Below are 22653 nucleotides of genomic sequence, written 5' to 3'. Positions count from 1 at the left end.
TAGTCCACTGATTGTAGCTCAGTCACAAGGGTATGCCAAACTACATGAGAGGCTGGAAAATGTAGTTTGTCTAACCGGGTGCCAGAAAGAAGTGAACAGAGATTTTGGTGGACAGCTAGCGGGCTTTTTCATAGTCAATTATCTTATGTTAATAGAAATCTAATTTTCTCCTAAAACACTTCATTAAAGTGATCTTGATTGAAGGCTGGTCTTTTTTCACCTGTGCCAAGATAAGTATGGAGTCTAGAGACCAGGTTTGAATCACCCAAACTTCCCTCTCCTCCTGCCTTGCATGACCAAACACAAATGAAAGCCAGTCACCAAGAGAGCCCATGATGTGCAGTCTATACAATAGGAGGAAGACTGGCAGAGGATGGACACAAAACACACGCATCACCTTTGGGCTTTCCTTCACACTAATAGAAGCTTTTGTTCTATTCTTCTAGAATGTGCTGGATAACTTAAAACGCCATTTTCACCTGTGTATATTACCTATTTAATAGTTTAATTATTCACATCCTATCTTCTTAATTTCCAATGATATCCCTTTATACCTTGTTTTAACGGCCCACATCCATGGTTTGTTTGCTTGTTTGTATAGTCGTCCCTCTGTATCCGTGGGGGATTAGTCCCAGGACCCCTCTCGGATACCAAAATCCACAGGTGCTCAAGTCTCTTATATAAAATGGCGTAGTATTTGTGTATAACCTATGCACATGCTCCCATATACTTTAAATCAACTCTAGATTACTTATAATACATAATACAATGTAAATGCTATGTAAATAGCTGTTATGCTGTATTGTTTAGGGAATAATGACAAGATAAAACAGTCTGTACATGTTCAGTACAGACGCAACCATCAGAGGCCTTTCCATTCGCAGTCAGTTGAATCTGCGGATGCAGAACCTGCGGTTACAGAGGGCTGACTGCAGTCTATTCTGTCTTCCCACACCGGAATGTAAGCCCCCTAGGGACAGTATCTGTATTTGTCTTGTTCTGCTCTGCTGCCGTGTCTAAAAAGTGCCAGCAGATTCCTGGATCAATAAATATTTATTGAAAAATAGTTTGTTGGGAAAGAAATGGGTAGGAAATGGATTGGAAAGAAGTATCATAAAGAGAGAGTGAAGATTTGGGATACATGCTGAAGGTAGTAGAAAGGGCAACTCAGTAACATTTAAAAAGTAATTGTGGAAAGACATAGAAAGAGAAGCTAATGTTTGAAAACATAATACCCATTAACATTTCATAACAGTTTTTCACAGAACTAAGAAACCTGAGTACATAGTGGAGACAAAGCATTTTTTGAATTGATTTTTTTGTGAAAAGTTGGAGACAAAGGACAGAACTAGAAGCAATTTGAGGGTTTTGATGACTGGCTTAAGTAATCATTCTTAGAGTCCAGTTTAGTTAAAGGAAGCAAATGATATTAAAAAGGGACTTCTAAGTGTCAACGTCACAAAAAACATAAATATTGAGGAGTTACCCCAGATTAGAGGAGACAAAGGAGCCGTGACAACCAAATGCCGTGTGTGATCCTGGATTGCTCCTGGGCTAGGAAAAGGACAGTAGTGAAAAGTGATGACAATTGAATGAAGCCTGAAGATTAGATAATAGTACTATTTCGTTATTAATTTCTTGATTTTAATGGCTTCAATGGTAATGTAAGTTGTTAACATTTGGGTACTCGCAGAGTATATGAAAATCTTAGCATTATCTTTGTTAATATTTTTGCATCTGAAATTATTTCAAAACGACAATTTTAAAAGAGAGAGATAAAAGAATAGTCTCAGAGACTCATAGAAGATAAAAAGAATAAAAAATTGGCTGTTTTCAAGAGAGCTAAGAAAAGGGATATTAAGGGTAAGTGGATGCCATTTCTATTGGCATAAGAAGTTTTCATAAGATAACATGATCTCAGAATTTACTATTTTAGAGTTGGAGTGTATTCTTTCTAAAATAAACTTTCTATTGCAGAATAGTCCATTCATTACTCTTCATTTCTGTGTAACAATCACCAGATTATGAAATAGGACACTGACATATTCTTAGTTCATGTTCTCCTGAAAATAAGAACCATAGAAAAGGACTTCTATACAGACAGTTTAATCTGACAATTTATCTCAGATAATAGAACTGAGAGAATGTGGAAGAGTGAAATAAGGAAGAAGGAAAGCCAACCAAATGACTGAAAATTGAGCTGGTATCACTGTGGTCAAATAGGCCTCAAACCTACTGAGGACCTTCTGAGAAACTGGGAAGGACTACATGCTATACACATAGAATAGGAGAGATTTGTCTACCACACTTATTTCCCATTGGCCAAGGTTTGCCCAAGCGGTGTTACCTTCATACCTCCATTTGTACGTATGCTGAAATGGCTCAGCAGACTCTGTTAGGTGCCCTATGTGGCAGCAAAAGGGAATTTCTAGAACAGAAAGAAAGATACATAGTAAAATTGAGGACATATATTCTCAGGCTATACTTATACTCAGCCGGTGACTGCAGTAATGATCAAATATAAACATTGGACTAAGAGGATGGAGGTACAATAGATGTTCAACACAGTTCACTGCTTGCGCTTTTGGATCCACTTGTGCTCTGCATTGGAGAATCAGGACCATCACAAAGTCTGCAAGATAGCAGTTGGACACAACCTCTACAAAAGATTCAATACAAAAGAATCAGTAGAACGGTTTATATAATTGCCAAGTATAACTGGTTATAGTCTGAGGCTGTAATTTGTATTCATAATATCCATTCTCTAGCATCCATTTTAGATTTTTCTCATCCTGACCAGAAGGTGAATAGTCCAAGAGGTCAGAGCCCTTAGTTGCATTTGCCATAATTGGAGCAATTGCCCACTTACAGTTATCACTGGACATACAAGCACCAAGAGATAAACTGGTGAATATGCTGGGTTCCAGATATATTCCTTTCTGTCGCCATTGTGTAGTATCATGACTAGACTCTCAAAATAATCGTTTCAATTAACCCTCCAATGAAGTAACTTCATTCACTGCTTACTGGTTAACCAGCATGAGACCCCCAGACTTTTCAAGGGAAAATCATAGCTTTGGGTTCAGTGGAACCCTTACTGTTTACTGGTAGGGAAGTTACCACTACCCCACACACATACACACATACTGGATGCAAACACTTCTAATCCAATATAATTGCGGACACATACAGTAAAAATTTCTCTGTTATGTTACTGCGAGTGATGGTAAGAAGAGCTGATCCTACTTCTAAGCGTTGGTGCCAAAATCCGTATATTGTAGTTACTATAGACACAGTATAATATTTAGTGCATATACTATACTCTGCAGGACAGCACTCAAAAACCAAGCAGACACTTTAGCTAAGCATTTAATAAGCCATTCCTTCACTATACTGGGCTAGCTATTTCCAAGTAATGCCATATATGAGCAGAGCACTGGGCTTCTTGGTTAAGTGCCCATTTTCATACTTCCACCATAAAAAAAAGTCCCTTGGTTTAAAGTGATCTTATTCAGGGTCACGCATAAATCAAGTATTCTGTAAATCCTCAGACGGTTGTATTGACAGAGGTATTTTAAGCAGGGAAGTCAAGTTCATTTCCGGAGTAGGTATCAGTTTTAGTGAGAACAAATCTCTACCCCATTCAGGATAGAAGATATCCAATGTAATCAATGTGCCACCAAGAAGTTAGCTCATCTCTTTGAGAAACGGTGCAATATCGAGGGCTCAGGGTTGCCTTCTGCTGTTGCTAAGTTTGTTCTCCAGAAGTAGCAGTGTTTAGATTGGTCTTAGTTAGAGGGAGTCCATACTTTTGAACCCAAAATAGGCTCCGTTGTGTCATCATGACCACTCTATTGGAAAGTCCATTGGGCTTAGAATTACTAACTAAATAAGCCACCCTAATCATTCACAGAACAAAGCATCCTGTCTAATTGTTCAGTGCTTCCTCTGCACATAGATTGACACAGTGGTGAACAAGGCCAAAGTGTTTTTCTCTATACAATCACTGTGGTAAATGTCTTTAGCTTCCTTTGGCAAAAGATTGAAGTATTATTTATGGTATATATATGAAGAGGCGTTTAAGATCCTTCCGCAAATGGAACTGCTCTTTCCCTTTTATTGTAGGTCTCTAGTCAGAGCATTGGCTTAGATTTGGAAACTGGGTGAAGAATTGCATTTTTCCATTTTTATGGCTGAATTCAGTCTTTTGCTTTCAAGCTATTGCTATTTTTCTCTGGTTAAGTCAAGTAACACCTTATTTTCTTACCCGTGTGTCTCTTCCCTTCTATCACTTGAAATAGGAATTATATCCATCTTGCCTTTGTCACTTAAGTGCCATCATCTAGCCTATGGAATCTTATCAACTCCCTAATATTACCAAAGGAGACACGATAAAGTAGGGTCTTCTCTATCCCTGTACCTCGGCTCCTCTTACAATTACCTCTGGACCTAATTTTTAGCACATTCCACCCTCTAGCTGAAGGAGAAGAGTCTCTAAGTGCTGTCGTGGAAGACCTTTGACTTTTCCAGGATGAGCTGAGTTGATAGCTGGTTTATCTTAGTATGCTACTTTCTTCTAGGATTCTAAAACATTTAACAACCCAGATAATTATCATGGTCACCATATCAGTTAAGTGCATGCTTAAATCAATGCTTCACTTTTCATTTTTATCTCATTATAATCAACCCCTGGTCAGGTCTTAGTAATTGTAACATTATTGTACTCAACGGATTATCAATACTCTCTTTTTACTTGCAATAAGATGTGATTCTCTTCTGATCAATAGTAGTCTCATTCCAGAATCCCATCCTGAGGAAGTCCTTCCAAGGCTACCAGTATATTTAGTCTGAGTTTCCTCACAAAACAGAGCCTGAGACAAGGGATTGTGGGCAAGAAGTTAAGTGTGGAAAGTAATGAAACGGAGCATAATTGAGGATACTAAAAACAGAGAAACTCATAGAGAAGAAAATACAATCCAAGAGTGCATATTGAGCTGATTATGGGTAACTGGGGTTCAATTTTTCTGGGGATCTCTGAAAAGAAGTGGAAATTACACCTCAGAAGTGTCTGCATGAAACAAAGAAAAGGGGAGTATCAATAACTGGCTTCTGTCTGTATTGGCAAAGGCTATAGGGGGTAGTGACTACCTTGCATTTACATAGTTGCATAAGTTTCAGTGAAGGGATTCCTGTAACTGTCCGATGTGGCAGCTGCAGAAAAGCTCCAGGAAGTACAGAAGAGACACAGAGTCGAAGTGACATAAATATAGCCAGAGGACACCTGTATTCAGGTCAATGCTGCAGCCTTGGCTGAAGCACAAAGATAGGCTAAGAGAATGTGATCTGGGGCATAGATATGACCCCAAACTCAGTATTCCACAAGTCTTTCCTGTGTCCTCATCTGGTCACTACCCACCCCAAAGATTACTGCTATTCTGACTTTTAACACCTTAGATTAAGTTTGGCAGTTTTTGAACTTCATATAAAAGGAATTATATACTATGAACTGTTTGTAATTAGATTTTTTTCACTCAGTGTTGTGTTTGTGATATTCATCCATGTTATTCTGTTTATCATTCTGTTCATTCATTCTCATTGTTATTTAGTGTAAATATATGTGATTATAGTACAATTTGTCCTTTTACTGCTGATGGATATTTGTGTTATTTCCATGCTACAGCTCTTATGAGTAGTGCCGATATGAGCATTTTTGTACATGTCTTTTCATGTGTAATTATATGCATTTCACTTGTGTCTGTACCTCCAAATGGAACTACTAGATTATAGGAATACATATATTTGCTTTATTAGGTACTTCCAAGCAGTTCTCAAAGTGATTGCACAGTTTTTATTACCGCCAATAGTGTATAAATATTCCAGCTACTCCATTTCTTTGCCAACCTCCATACTAGATATTTTAATTTTCACTGTTCTGGTAAGTCTTCAGTAGACTCTGAGATTCTGATTTGCATTTCCCAGATTGCTAATACAGTTGAACACAGTTTCATATGCCTATTGACCTTTTGGAAATCTCTTTTTGTGAGGTATTTATTCAAGATTTTGGCCATTTTTCCATTGGTACAATGGTTATTTTTTAAATTGAATTATAAATATTATATCTATATTTATTTGTTCCCTGTCCATTTATATTGATCACTTATAGGTTCATTTCTGTTCTCTGTTTTTTCTCCTTTATTTGTCTTACCCTGCTTATTACTTTTTTGAATAACTACTAGAAATTTTATATGAAAAATTGAAGAGACTAGGGGTGATATTCTCCACCTTCGTAGAGGATTTATCCTATAATCTTGCAGTTTGGGCAGGGAACAAAGAGGTCAATAACCTCAAATCTATTAGGAGCTGATTCGTGGTTTATAGACAGACTGTAGTCTTTCGAAGGCATAATCTCCATTCGGTTCACCCACACTCTGAAGGTGTAGGACCACATAGGACGTAACCAACAACCAAGGATGATCCCTAGGGCCCTCCTTCTTTTTGAATCCTATAGTCCATTTTGTCTCCTCCCAACTCCATTCTGCTTTGCAGCCCCTCCCTTTTTGCTTTGCTTCTTATTCTTCTGCGTTATGTAGATTACTGTCACACCGTGTACTATGTAAATAAACGTGGGCAATGTTTCAGTGGGACAGCAGATGCTATGTATTGGTTACACATCCCTATTCTCCAGGATCGTGGCCTCTGAACTCTTGGTTGTCTTGATTTATTACCTCCAATTTTTAATTTTCTCTACTGCAGTAGATTGCCCAAAGTTTTGTTGGCTCCTCTTCCTCTTAGCACCTGCCCTCTGTCTGGCTTATTAGACTCTTTACCTACACAAAAAATAGGCAAAGGCCTAAGGGAAAAAGTGGCTTGCATAAACTTTACCTCTCCTACATAAGCTTTCCTTTTCTCCAGGACCTGGTGGTTTAAAGCTTGAATATGGTAGAAGCCCTTTAGCTCCTTCAAACAATTTTTGTTATTTTATTTACCTTTTCTAACTATTCTCGGTGGAAACATTTATCTTTTTCAAGCTTGTCTACCAATAGACAAGAGTGTACATTTCCAAAAATATAATCTTGATTTTATTTTTTGTTATGTCCTCCAATAATTTCCTCTAGCAAGTGTTTTCTCTTTTTCTGTCATCTCTATTTTTAACCTCTCTCTCTGAACTACAACTTTTTCCTCTAGCTATAAACCTTCTTACTTTTCTGTCGACCAAATGAAAAAACATTTTTTGACCTTGTCTCACACTTTAAAATAGCCCCTTTTCTTTGCTAAGGCAAGTTTCTTTCCTTTTTCCTTTTTTTTTAAAAAACGGCTTTATATCTACTATCTCTGTTTTCTTATATCCAATTTCCTCCGCAGACCTCTACCCCTGAAATGTATTTTTCAATCCCACCACTCTGCTAAAACTACTCTAGATTACATGGATATCTCCAGTCATTTCAAAGCCTTTTTTTTTTTCTTTTTACTTTACTGAAACTCTCAGCTACATATGACTGGAACACCTTAACTTCCTTTCTGAAATTCGCTATCCTCTTCGTTCTGTGCCCTATCCCCCAAAGCTGGTATTTAACCCACCTCTCACAGTGTCTTCATCTCTCTTTTTCTTCCTCTATGTATAATGCTTATATTTGACAAATCCAGCTCATTGTTCTTCTTAATTTCCCCGATTACCTTGGACAATTTTGTACTTTCTTTTAGTTTCAGCTGTCAAAATGCTGATGACATTAAGATAGGCAGGAAGCTAGATATGAGCTGGGAGCAAGGTTACTCCACCAGGTGCAGTGTCCTAATTGCTGGGCAGCGGCTCTTCAGCCATGCAGCACTCCCCCTGACCCTGACCAAGAGTAGCCCCAAACCTCATTATACCCTCATTTGCATTGCAGTTTTGACTCCCCCCCTTGGGGGATCACCGCCATCCAGAGATGTCTATGTAAGGGAAAAATCTCCCCCTCCTGACGTGATGGTGGAGACAATGCCCTGATGGGCACACATTCCAAGACCCCCACCCACCCGGGGACCCAACATTCCAAAACTACTGACCACCACAAGTTTGGTGCAGTTGCTCACTCCTTGGGGGTGTACTTTCGCTTTGCTAATAAATCTTCCTCTGTTAAAACTTCTGCTGTGTGTCTGCTCTCAAATTCTTTTGTGTCTGTGGACCAAGAACCTGAGACCCCACTGCACCAATCTGACCAGTGCCGGTAACAACATGAATACATGAATTTTTATCTCAAGTCTTGACTATTGTCCTGATACCATAGTGGTTAAGAGTAAAGATTCTAGAGATAACATGCCTGAATGTGTCTTGTCCTTGATGATTACTATTTGAGTAAACTTGAACAAATTAATTGACTTCAATAAAATGGCCATAATAATAAAGTACCTCCCAGACTATTTGTGGAAATTATTCTATGTAGTCAGCATAAGACCATCAGGGACAGATCTGTAGTCCGATAAAGTCAACTTTATTGAATCATTGAAGTTAGAGTGACAGCACACAGAGGCTCGCTGAGGTGTTGCATGAAACAAAGCAAAAGATTGAATTGTTGTCAGCTTGGGAAAGGAGACTGTTTGAACAAAATTTAAATGAAGCCATATATGTATGTGCACGTGTGTGTCTGTGTGTGTTATAGGAAGATTCAAAGTACAGTGGTAAAAAGTTTAGCTAGAAAATGTAGAGGAGCAGAATTTACCATCCCAAAATGTGTCTTTTTGGCCTGAGGATTATTTTGGGAAGATTATTTTTAAGAACAGAAATTCAGTAAGAGAAGAATCCCCCCCTCCCCTTCCTATGTGCCTAACTCTCTAAGCTGTTTTCTTTTAGGTTTGTCTCTCAAGCAGTATGTAGCAAGATTTTTTATTTTGATTCAATCAAATAATATCTCTATATATGTTTTGATTACTGACATGTTTGGACTCTAGTTTTTCTACTGTGTTTCATTTTACTTCAATCTTTTATTCTTACAAAAATATAAGTTGGGGACGTCAGCAACATGGCAGAGTGAGCTTTCCCGTGAACTCTTCCCCCGACAAGATACAACAAAAGCAACAGTCACAGACCAACAACGGAATCCCAGACAGTGAAAACCTAGAGCAGAGGGATCCACACTGCCGCACATCTGAGAGCGGAACGTGCTGGGCCCCCGGAAGGAAGTGGGGAGAGGTAAGGAGAACTCCTCTCCCTCCCCATCAGATCAGCGATCCCGGTCCGCGCGGCTCCCAGAGAGGGGGGAGGGGCGGCCCTTGGCGGGGAAACTGTGGCACTTCGGACTCTCTCAGCCAGTGGGAAACTCCCGCACAGAGGACTCAGAGGAGCCACAGGGCCACCATCAACATCTGAGCATCCCAGTGAGTGGATAAAGAGGGGCAAACGAGAAGCCTCCCATGTCAGGGACCCAGAGGGCAAAAGAGAGAGCTCCCCCCTCCCCGCAACCTGGACTCTGCAGCTCAACCGACCAGAACAGACCTAGTGATCCGAGGCAGACCTGATCAAACGACTGGACTCATGGATCGCAGTGGGGAAAAAAACAAAACAAAACTGCAGATCGCAGCAGAAAAACCGGGGCAGAGCGCAGGGGGCTTAGACTACATAGCCCTTTACCACCAGACAGTGGCAGCAGGTGGAAATTGCAACCAGAGACTTCCAGGATGAGGAAAAACAAAACCAACACAGGAACCACAATGCAAAAATATATGAAATCACCAGACCAGAAACAAAATGACAAGCACCCAGAAATCAACCACGAAGACACAGAAATCCATAAACTAAATGACAGAGATTTCAAAATAGCTATCATAAAAACACTCAATGAAATACGAGACAACACAGACAAACAATTAAATGAGATTAGGAGTTTCTTCACAAAAGAGATTGAAATCATAAAGAAAAACCAATCAGTGCTGATGGAGATGAAGAACACAATGGAGGAGATAAAGCAGAATCTGGAATCTTTAAAGAACAGAGCTGACAATATGGAGGAAAGAATTAGTACTTTAGAGGACAGGAATACAGATATACTCCAGATGGAAGAAGAGAGAGAACTAAGACTAAAAAGAAATGAAGAAAGACTCCGAGAAATATCTGACTCTATTAGAAAATGTAACATAAGAATTATAGGTATTCCTGAGGGAGAGGAGAGGGAAAGAGGAACAGAGAGCCTATTCAAAGAAATAATAGCTGAGAATTTCCCAAATCTGGGGAAGGAGCAGGAAATACCAGTAAGGGAAGCCAACAGGACACCTATATATATTAACAGACAAAGGCCTTCACCACGACACCTAGTGGTAAGGCTAGCCAGGGTCAACGACAAAGAAACGACATTAAGGGCAGCTAGACAAAAAGAAAAAATAACGTACAAAGGAACTCCCATCAGGCTGTCAGCGGATTTCTCAACAGAAACTTTTCAGGCTAGAAGAGACTGGAATGATATATTCAAAATACTGAAAGACAAAAACTTTCAGCCAAGAATACTCTACCCAGCAAAAATATCCTTCAAATATGATGGAGAAATAGTAACTCTCCCAGATAAACAAAAGCTAAGGGAGTTCGTGGCCACGAGACCCCCACTACAAGAAATACTCAAGAAGGCCCTCAGGCCTGAAAAAAAGAAGAGAAAGGGAACACAAAGCTTGGAGGAAGGAGAAAAGTAGGTAGACAAAATCAGAGAAATAGTAGATCTTTACCAGAATAGGTTAGCAACCACTTAAATACTAAACTCAAAGATCAAAGGAAGAAATTCACCAAAAATAAATTTAACCTCATCACTGTAAACACACAGCCACAACACAAGATAGAATAAGGTATAACAAGAAAAACTTAGAAGGGGAAGAGGAAAGTGACTGAATTGACTTAGTATAAGGAAATAGGAGGCTATCAGATAATGGACTATCTTATACACAAGATTTTTTGCCAAAACCTCAAGGTAACCACTAAACAAATAATCAAAGCAAAACCACATATGATAAACAAAGAGAAAACTAGAAGAGTCATAAGACAGAACAACCAAACTTAATTTGCAGTCCAAAACAAATGGGACAAGGAACAAAGGAAATGCAAAAGAACCAGAAAATAAGTGATAAAACAGCAACATTCAGCCCTCATATATCAATAATTACCCTAAATGTAAATGGATTGAACTCTCCAATCAAAAGATACAGAGTGGCAGGATGGATTAAAAAGCAAGACCCAACAATATTCTGCCTTCAGGAAACACATCTTAGCACTAAAGACAAGCACAGGCTCAGAGTGAAAGGATGGAAGACAATACTCCAAGCTAATGGCAAACAAAAGAAAGCAGGTGTTGCCATACTCATATCAGACAAAGTAGACTTCAAGATGAAACAGGTTAAGAAAGACAAAGAAGGGAAATATATAACGATAAAAGGGACACTCCATCAAGAAGACATATCACTTATAAATATATATGCACCAACATAGGAGCACCAATGTACATAAAGCAACTATTAACAAACCTAAAAGAAGAAATCAACAACAACACAATAATAGTAGGGGATCTTAACACCCCACTTACAGCAATGGATAGATCATCCAGACAAAAAGTTAATAAAGAAATATTAGACTTAAATGAAAAACTGGACGAGATGGACCTAGTAGACATATACAGAGCACTCCATCCAAAAACAGCTGACTACACATTCTTCTCAAGCACGCATGGAACATTCTCTAGGATAGACCATATGTTGGGAAACAAAGCAAGCCTCAATAAATTTAAGAAGATTGAAATCATAACAAGCATCTTTTCAGACCATAAGGCTATGAAACTGGAAATGAACCATGAAAAAAAAACTGGGAAAGTGACAAAATGTGGAGATTAAACAACATGCTACTGAACAACCAATGGATCATTGATGAAATTAAAGGAGAAATCAAAAACTATCTAGAAACAAACGAAAATGATAACATGCCATATCAAACCATATGGGATGCAGCAAAAGTGGTCTTGAGAGGGAAACTCATTGCGATACAAGCCCACCTTAACAAACAAGAAAAAGCCCTAATAGGCAACCTTAAATTACACCTAGCAGAACTAGAAAAAGAAGAACAAACAAAGCCCAAAGCCAGCAGAAGGAGAGAAATAATGAAAATCAGAGCAGAAATAAATGAAATTGAGACCAAAAAAACAGTAGAAAGGATTAATGAAACAAAGAGTTGGTTCTTCGAGAAGATAAACAAAATCGACAAACCTTTAGCCAGGCTTACTAAGAAAAAAAGAGAAAAGGCTCAAGTAAATAAAATTAGAAATGAAAGAGGAGAAATTACAATGGATACCATGGAAATACAGAGGATTATAAGAGAAGACTATGAGAAATTATATGCCAACAAATTGGACAATCTAGAAGAAATGGATAAATACTTAGACTTATACAACCTCCCAAAATTGAACCAAGAAGAAATGGAGAATCTGAATAGACCAATCACAAGTAAAGAGATTGAAATAGTAATCAAAAACCTCCCCAAAAATAAAAGTCCAGGACCAGATGGCGTCTCCAGTGAATTTTCCCAAACATTCAAAGAAGATTTAATACCCATCCTTCTTAATATATTCCAAAAAATAGAGGAAGATGGAACACTTCCTAAATCATTCTATGAGGCCAACATCACCCTGATACCAAAACCAGACAAAGACAATACAAAGAAAGAAAATTACAGGCCAATATCGCTGATGAACATTGATGCAAAAATCCTCAACAAAATATTGGCAAACTGAATACAACAATACATTAAAAAGATCATACACCATGATCAAGTGGGATTTATACCAGAGACGCAGGGATGGTTCAACATCCGCAAATCAATCAACATGATACATCACATCAACAAAACAAAGAATAAAAACCACATGATCATCTCAATAGACGCAGAGAAAGTATTTGACAAGATACAACATCCATTTATGATAAAAACTCTCAATAAAATGGGAATAGAAGGAAAGTACCTCAACATAATAAAGGCCATATATGACAAACCCACAGCCAACATCATACTCAACGGGGAAAGACTGAAAGCCATTCATCTGAGAACAGGAATGAGGCAGGGCTGCCCACTCTCACCATTCCTGTTCAACATAGTACTGGAGGTTTTGGCCAGAGCAATTAGGCAAGAAAAAGGAATAAAAGGAATCCAAATAGGTAACGAAGAAGTGAAGCTCTCACTATTTGCAGATGACATGATTGTACATATAGAAAACCCTAAAGAATCTGTTGGAAAACTATTAGAAACAATCAACAACTACAGCAAAGTTGCAGGCTACAAAATCAATCTACAAAAATCAGCTGCATTTCTATATGCTAATAATAAACTAACAGAAAGAGAGCTCAAAAAGATAATACCATTTACAATTACATCAAAAAGAATAAAATACCTAGGAATAAATCTTACCAAGGAAATGAAGGACCTATACAATGAGAACTACAAGACATTATTGAAAGAAATCCATGATGACATAAAGAAATGGAAAGATATTCCATGCACGTGGATTGGAAGAATAAACGTAGATAAAATGTCTATATTACCTAAAGCAATCTACAGATTCAATGCAATCCCAATCAGAATCCCAATGACATTCTTCACAGAAATAGAAAAAAGAATACTAAAATTTATATGGGGCAACAAAAGACCCCGAATAGCTAAAGAAATCCTAAAGAAAAAGAACAAAGCAGGAGGCATCACAATCCCTGACTTCAAAACATACTACAAAGCAATAGTAATCAAAACAGCATGGTACTGGTACAAAAACAGACACACAGATCAATGGAACAGAATTGAAAGCCCAGAAATAAAACCACACGTATACGGACAGCTAATTTTCGACAAAGGTGCTAAGAACATGCAATGGAGAAAGGAAAGTCTCTTCAATAAATGGTGTTGGGAAAACTGGACAGCCACATGCAAAAGAATGAAAGTGGACCATATGCTATCGCCATTCACAAAAATTAACTCAAAATGGATCAAAGACCTGAAGGTGAGACCTGAAACTATAAAACTCATAGAAGAAAATATAGGCAACACACTATTTGACATTGGTTTTAAAGGAATCTTTTTGGATGACATGCCTACCCAGACTAGGGAAACTAAAGAAAAAATAAACAAGTGGGACTTTATCAGATTAAAGAGCTTTTATAAGACAAATGAAACCAGAATCAAGATGAACAGACAACCAACCAGCTGGGAGAGAATATTTGCAAAACATACATCAGACAAGGGGTTGATCTCCATAATATATAAAGAACTCACACAATTGAACAACAAAAAAACAAACAACCCGATCAAAAAATGGGCAGAGGAAATGAACAGACACTTCTCCAAGGAAGATATACAGATGGCCAATAGGCACATGAAAAGATGCTCAACATCACTAATCATCAGGGAAATGCAAATCAAAACAACACTAAGATACCACCTCATGCCCGTTAGAATGGCTATAATCACCAAGACAAAAAACAACAAATGTTGGAGAGGATGTGGAGAAACAGGAACCCTCATACACAGCTGGTGGGAATGCAAACTGGTGCAGCCTCTATGGAAAACGGTATGGAGATTCCTCAAAAAATTAAAAATAGAGATGTCCTATGATCTAGCCATTCCACTACTGGGAATCTATCCAACAAACCTGAAATCAACAATCCAAAGAGGCTTATGCACCCCTATGTTCATTGCAGCATTATTCACCATAGCCAAGAAGTGGAAGCAACGTAAGTGTCCCTCGACTGACGATTGGATTAAGAAAATGTGGTATATATATACAATGGAATACTACTCAGCCATAAAAAAAGACAAAATCGTCCCATTTGCAACAACATGGATGGGCCTGGAGCGTATTATGTTAAGTGAAATAAGCCAGAAAGAGAATGACAAACACTGTATGATCTCACTCATATGTGGAATATAAACCAACACATGGACAGAGAAAACTGGACTGTGGTTACCAGGGGCAGTGGGGGTGGGGGGTGGGCACAAGGGGTGAAAGGAGTCATATATATGGTGATGGACAAACAAAAATGTACAACCCAAAATTTCACAATGTTAGAAACCATTAAAACATCAATGAAAAAAAAAATTCAGTAAGAAACTTTGACCTTCCCCCTAATTGCCTAAAATAATTTAAGATAGCAGGCAAATTCTAAGATGGAGCTATCACCGTAGATAACTGTAGTATGATATGAACTATGTTTGATAGGCAGTGAGGAACCTAGCAAGGCCCCTTTGATCAAAGTTCTCTCTGTGTCCCATTGTCTATAGATGGCCCAACAATATTTGTTCACCAAATATTAACTCTTTTCATCTTTAAATTTCTTCCTTTCCCTTTGAAGGCCCAGACCCCTTCCCTCTTTTCCTTAGTCCAGAATGATATATATACCTCATTTTGCCTGTCTTTGGAATTCTTCACGTGAATTAGCTGTGTGAACTTATTAAACCCTGTTTGATTTTCTCCTGTTAACTTGCTTTATGTTATTTTAATTATTCAACCAGCCATAAGAACCCAGAGGAGAAGGGGGGAGTTTTTCTATGCCCCACAAATCCATTCTTCCTGGATTCCATCCAGTTCCACCACTTACACGCTATGTACACGACCACAGGAAGTGAGCCAACATTTCTGCGTCTATTTCCCTCAGTTCATAAAAGGGGACTAACAATATTTCAAAGGATAATTTTGATGATTAAATGAGTTAATTAATGCAAAACATTTTGAACAATGCTTGGCACGTAGGAAGGATTTTGTTGTTACTGTTGTTACTTGATGGGTGCAAAGAAGATATAGGAAATATTGAAGAAACACCTGACATGTAACTAAAAATATGTATCAGTTTTAGAGAATCAACTAAAAGCTAATAATCACATAATATTTTGTATAGACTTTTCATATAATCGTGCATTTAATCCTCATTAAAACCATATGAAGTAGATACTGTTATTAATCTCATTTTGTAAGTAGGAAAATTCAGTAAAGGAGTGGTTAAATCAAATGCGCAAGGACACTCAGTAGCAGATGAGGGAACCAGGAGTAAAAACCTAGGAAACATTGCTAACACAATAGTAGAAATTCAGGCAAGTCTATAGGTGCTAAACTCAAATATGTATCTCTTTTGAATATGTGTACTATACAGCATTCAAAATTGAGGAGTTCAGCAGGTAGTTGCAGATATAAGATTGATACCTAAGGGAAATAGGTAATTTAATATTCACTCTACCGTATAGTATTAACAGGCTTGAATGATTTCTAAGTAATTGTCTGGGTATATGTTGTACAGAAAGTTATTATATTTAGAAAATTACTTTTATAAAACAGTTTGCATAGTAGTTTAAAATCCATCTTTGGCTGGATTTTTAAAAATTTTAGTTTTCTGGTTATTGACATTATTTGAGAGTTATTGAAAAAATAAAAATTGTATATTGTAGATAGAAGCAACGTGGTTGTAAACAATGAATCTTGAAAAGTGATGGACAGCACAGAGGAGGACTTGCCAGCACAAAGCCGTGGGGTGGGCAGCATCTGTCTGCCCTGCGGTGCTTCCTGCTGCACCCTATGTGCTGGAGAACATCTTTGCAATACACTGTCTCCTACCCGTGGAGACCTGTCCTTCCTAAAAAATTTTATATATATGTTTAGCTTTATAAGAAACTAACAAACCCTCCTACCACCAATGCACAGGTTCCGACTGCTCCACAGCCGTGCCAATGTTTGCTGCTGTCATCTTACTTAATTTCAGCCATTCCAGGGTATTATATTGCGGTTTTAATTTGACTTTTCCCACTAATTGTACTGAGCGTGTGATTATTGGCCATTCTATAGTTTTGTTTATAAAGTGTCTTTCCTAGGGATTTACTTTTTCATTGTTATTATTTGGTATTTTTATTACCATTTTGTAAGATTTCATTTTACATTTTGAATTTTTTTTTTTTTTTTTTTTTGTGAGGAGATCAGCCCTGAGCTAACATCCGCCAATCCTCCTCTTTTTTTGCTGAGGAAGACGGCCCTGGGCTAACATCGGTGCCCATCTTCCTCCACTTTAAATGGGACGCCGCCACAGCATGGCTTACCAAGCAGTACTTCGGTGCGCGCCCTGGATCCGAACCAGCGAACCCCGGGCCGCCGCAGCGGAGCGCGCGCACTTAACCGCTTGCGCCACCGGGCCGGCCCCTTGAATATGTTTTTTGACATATATATATTATAAATATTTTCTTCCAGATTTTGGCTTATTTTTTCATTTTCTTAGTGTTGTCTTTTGATAGTCAGAAGATTCTAATTTGAATGAGGTCTGATTTATTATTTACTTGATTTTATAGGTATTTTTTTTGTGTTGTCTTTAAGAAATCTTTACCTTCCCCAAGTTCACAAAGTTTTCCTTATATGTTTCTTTGTAGACTCTTTATAGTTTTCACTCATAGGTTTGAAAGAAGCCTTTTATATTAGTATATAGGCTCCAAATCTATCACCTCTCAAACCCAGTAATGGAAAATTTACTTATTAGAGATGCAATTGTTACCAGGCTTTGTGTTCAGAAAATAAATAATAAGTCAAATTATCCAATAAATTAACTCATAAGAAAGTTTTAATATTTTTCACCTTCTTTTGGATGAAGATTTTGGGATTAAACTCAAAGCAAACAGTAAGTGCTAACTGCAGTCTTGCAGGCTCCGTGTCCCTCTAGCAAGGAAAATATTTGAAGGCGTTTGGATTTTCCCAGTGCCATTAATTACACCACTGGAGGGAAAATCTTCAGAAAAACTAGAGGAGATCTCTTAGTGCTTAAGAAATGTATGACTTAACACTTGTTACACATCATTTACAAATCCCAGGGATATCATGGATTGGATATAACTTCAGAGCCAGATTGGAAGCTAAACAGTGATTACTAGCTAGTAAACTGATAGGGATTGTACGTTGCTATTTTTAATTCAAGACCGTAAAATCATCAGCTGACCTCTACAGGGTTTAAGCACCAAATTTGAGAGGTTTTTTGTTTTCTGTTTCTTTTGTTCTGCTCTCATATCTACCACCAACATCAAAAGTGCTAGATACAGCATAAAATACCAGGGACATTGATGTTTTTTTCATCACTGCTGCCTGCCATTGCCACACATTCTATCATATAAATTTCTGTTTCTACATCAAGCGACATAGTAAAAAAAGACTTCCTTATCTTCACTCCATTTTTTTTTTCTTTGGCTCCTCAAGTGACATGTTAGAAATACTGCTTCAAGACTAATAGTCAAGGAGGATGTTTAAATCAAAACCCAAGTTACAATCAAAGCTCATTACTTCCCACAAAAGGGAGGGATATGACCATCAATGCAAGGTTTCCTTTAAAATTATGAGCAATTTTTCATGCATTCACCTTCAATTCTAATATGTACATGTACTTGTATTTTTTAAAAATTCACCTAACTTAAAATATATCTTCTGAAGAGTGTATTTTCATAGGAGAAAGCCATAAAATACAGTTTTCCTGCTGACTGAAACACACTTAATATGATCCCCTGCTGCGTTTCTGGGAATTTCACAAATCTTTCAGAACGGCCTGAGGAAAATTATATTTTCAGCTATCTTCACTCTTTAGGTAGGGGTAGTTGGGAAAAATTCAGGTCATCATTATTCTTTTTTCCATGAATTAAGAAAAAGATTTTTCCGTGTTTGCTCCTCTGTTGACACAGGTGGAATCTCACCAGCTGGCTGATTAAAAACTATGTAACCTGACTGTTATTAGATCGCGATTTTATTCCAAGCAATTTCATAGAGGGAAATTTCTTCAATATAAACTAATCACTTTCTAAAGCTTCTGTTTTCATTGTGTGGAAACCTGAGAGCACATGAATTACATATAGCAATATGTACAAAGTAGAATAAAATATAATAAGTCTATGGTAGATAGTAGCTAACATAGCTATTAAATTGACTATGACAATAAAAATTATGTACAAGTGTCACACTGTGCATTCAACATATTAGATGTTGGATTTCTCTAAATCAGTCCAGAACAAGTTTTCAATGAAGGAAGATGCCCCAGTTGTCTTTCAGATGCTGTTGCTTATTAGTCATCATAGACTATTTATTAGTCAGGTGTTTTCATTTGTCTGGAAAGGAGAATGCTTTGTTTTAATAACTGATAGATGAAAAATAAAACCATTTCCTATTCGAATCTATAAAATAGTGTTTATTAAATTTGTGCTATTTTCATAACTCTTGGGTTCTTCCCAAGAAAGCTCCAATCCTGGTATCAAATCCAAGAATTGTTATAGAATTTCTGGAGATTGACTCCCTAATGTCAATTTGGTCCTGAAATTAACCACTCTTCATAATTCCTTTCTCCTCCAGAGCAATTGGTTTAGAAACGACCATGTGACTTAAAACTGTGAAGGAAATTTTGGGAGGATACTGTTGGTGAGTATTGTACTTCCTAGTTGCCTTGTTTCCAGCATTGTCAATAGGTTTGATTTTTGGAACTGCAACAGTGTTCTTGCTGTGAGGCTTAGGATAAAGACACCATATCAAGGAGGACAGAATCAAAAATGAGAAGTGAATCTAGAGCTCTGCCATGCCAGCACTGGAACAGTTCTGTTTCCAGACTTCTTGTTTGGGAGATGATAAATGTTCTTATTGCTTAACCCAAAAATGAATTGAGGGTTTCTTTCCCTTACAGTCAAGGGCATCTCATCTGAAAGATTAGTTAAATATTTTATTTCAGCTAACATTCTGAAAGTTTTAATTATTTGCAAAAAATATTAAGTGGCTTTGTTATGGGCTTATTTTTCAGAGATAGGATTTATTTCTCAAGATATAAAATAGAAGATTTGAAAAAAATCGAAGTGTTCGACCAACAGATAGAATCCTACATTTACCTTAAACATGTACAGGTGCTTGTAGTTTTAATTAATTAAAAGTAATTAACTAAAATTCATCTAACTTAAAATATATCTCCTGAAGAGTATATTTGCATAACAGAAAGCCATAAAATACAGAACACTCCTGCTGATTGAAACACACTTAATATAGTCACTTGCTGAATTGATGTAAATTCTGCAAATCTTTCAGAGGTCTGAGAGTAGTTATATTTTCAGCTGTATTCATTGTTTGTGGAGAGAGACTTGGGGAAATTTCGGGTCATCATTATTCTTTTTTCTGTGAATTAAAAAAATGTTGTTCTGTGTTTGTTCCCCTATTGACACAGGTGGAATCCTGCCAGCTAGTTGTGTAACTTTTACAACACCATTCTTCCCAACAACTCAGAATTTGAAAGTATGAATTATAAAATTGTACATCATCGTATAAAAATAAGGAAATTTTTAAACATATACATTTATGATGCATCGAAAGAGGCTTATGATGTCTTAGTAGTGAAGCTTGTTCTCTGCACTGCTGAAGGCCACATCAGCTTCTGTCATCTCAGCACAGTCACTGCAGCTTCGGCAGCTTGAGAGTTGATAGGAGGGTGACCATGTGTCAGGACGTGACTAGCAGACATCATCTGATATTATAATCAGAATTTTGCTGCCTTTTGTTGCTTTCAACAGCATTTAAGGGATTATTCTTTGAACAAAAAAAAAATCTTTTCCTTTTCTGTAAACATTTAATCTTTCTGATAATTCAAATTTTCTGATTATGAGAACATTTCCCATTAATTCACATAATATGCATATTTAGCATTTATTCTCCTTGTATTTAATCCAATTTCAGAATTATAAACACTCAATAATATTATTGACACCCAGGTTAGGGAAAAAAAATACTCTCATACAAATTTTGTCATATAATTGCAAAAAGAAAAAAACAAATCAAAGTATGGTAAGTGTCCTTGCTCGATAGATAGTTTTTATTTCCCTGTGGGTGCATCATCTTAGAATTATAATTAAATTATTCTTATTTAGATTTAATTATAGAGTTATTATTTTCAAGGATTATGTCTTGATTTTCAAAGACTCTTGTAAATACACTTTGCATTTCCTCTAAATATTTTCTTTTATATAGTCAATCCCGGCAGCATGTTTATTATTCACACGCAGACTTCCCCATATCACGCCACTCTCAATGCTAAAGCCCCTAGGTGGGGCCAGCTGTGCCTTTAGTTATGCAGATAAAATGCCAGGTTACTAAGTCAAAAGAAGCCACTTTGCAAAACTATACATATATATATATATGTTTCAACACTCCATCATGTTCATCATTCAAACACTGAAATGATGGAAAGAGTGGTTTTGTAAAAGTTACATATAATTATACTAAAATCATCCCTTAAAACAAATTTATACAACAGCTGTTTTATTTTAAATGAGAATATACAAAAGCAAATTGTGCATTTTCTGTTTATGATACACTGATTTGAAATACCTAACGATATTTTGGCTGTCGTTTTTTTATTGATGCAGATTGTCCGGTTTAAATCCCTTCCGTAGAAAAAAGTCCTCCATATAGAATTTTTCTCTTTGTTTTTCTTCACATCAAGTGGAGAAAATTGGTTGAAAATCATCTGGTGCTTTAGGACATAGAGAATGATCTTAGGATCAGGGCGACCTGCACACAGCGTGCACGCCTCTGGCTCTCATTGTCCAGCACTGTCTTTCGCTAATCCTAAGCATCCTGCCTGAATTATAATGACACAAGCCTCAGGTGGTCATTAGCAACTATAAGGAATATGTGAAGTCATACCTCTTGCCTCTCTGTTGTGGAAGCTACTCGTTATATTATCCAAAGAATGTGCCTCTGGAACTTTTTATCTAGTGCATCTGATTTATCTAATGCATACCGATCAAAAATTTCTAATACAATTTGGGAGACTTGTATGCTAATTTTGGTTTGTCATGCAACAACTTAGAATTCACTAGTAATTATGGAGCCAATCAGTCTGCTAAAAACAACATTTTGAAGTTTAAAAAATGAGGCACATGGTTTCCTTTTGTGTCACCTTTATTAGGTTTTTACATAAATACTCAGAATTTATGCCAGATTCCTCAGATCTATGGCTAAAATATAAAAATTCCATCCTTGTTTTCTCTACAGTGTATTCTTCTCATGGTTGACAGTGAGGGCATAAGAAACTACAATGACCTTGACCCCATACCATTCTTAATGCAGTCATTGTCAGCAGCTGTACGTTCTCCAGCATAGACATTGAGGGGATAGCTTGTCTGATTAAAGTGAGATCATCTCAAAACAACTTTGTTCATTCACCACTTTCTTGAGAAGTCATAGGTGGACAATCAGATTTTTTTTTTTTTTCTGTGAGGAAGATCAGCCCTATGCTAACATCTGCCAACCCTCTTCTTTTTGCTGAGGGGGACTGGCCCTGGGCTAACATCTGTGCCCATCTTCCTCCACTTTATATGGGATGCTGCCACAGCATGGCCTGACAAGCAGTGCGTCGGTGCACGCCTGGGATCTGAACCCATGAACCCTGGGCCACGGCACTTGAGCGTGCGCACTTAACTGTTTGTGCCACCGGGCCGGCCCCAACAATCAGATATTTTTATAATAATTTATTTTTACAGAAGAAATGTGAATTATAACCAATTTATAGAAGACTATAAAGTGTTTTCCCAGAATTTTTGGAAAATAATTAGAAATGACACCTATGCAGTTGAGATTAATAAACAGCAACATATAATGTGAGAATCCTACTTGCAAAGCAATCTATTCA

The sequence above is a fragment of the Diceros bicornis genome, chromosome 33, assembly GCF_020826845.1.
Source record: "Diceros bicornis minor isolate mBicDic1 chromosome 33, mDicBic1.mat.cur, whole genome shotgun sequence".
Taxonomy (NCBI): domain Eukaryota; kingdom Metazoa; phylum Chordata; class Mammalia; order Perissodactyla; family Rhinocerotidae; genus Diceros; species Diceros bicornis.
The sequence above is the reverse complement of the archived record's forward strand: the minus strand, read 5'-3'. Positions refer to the sequence as shown.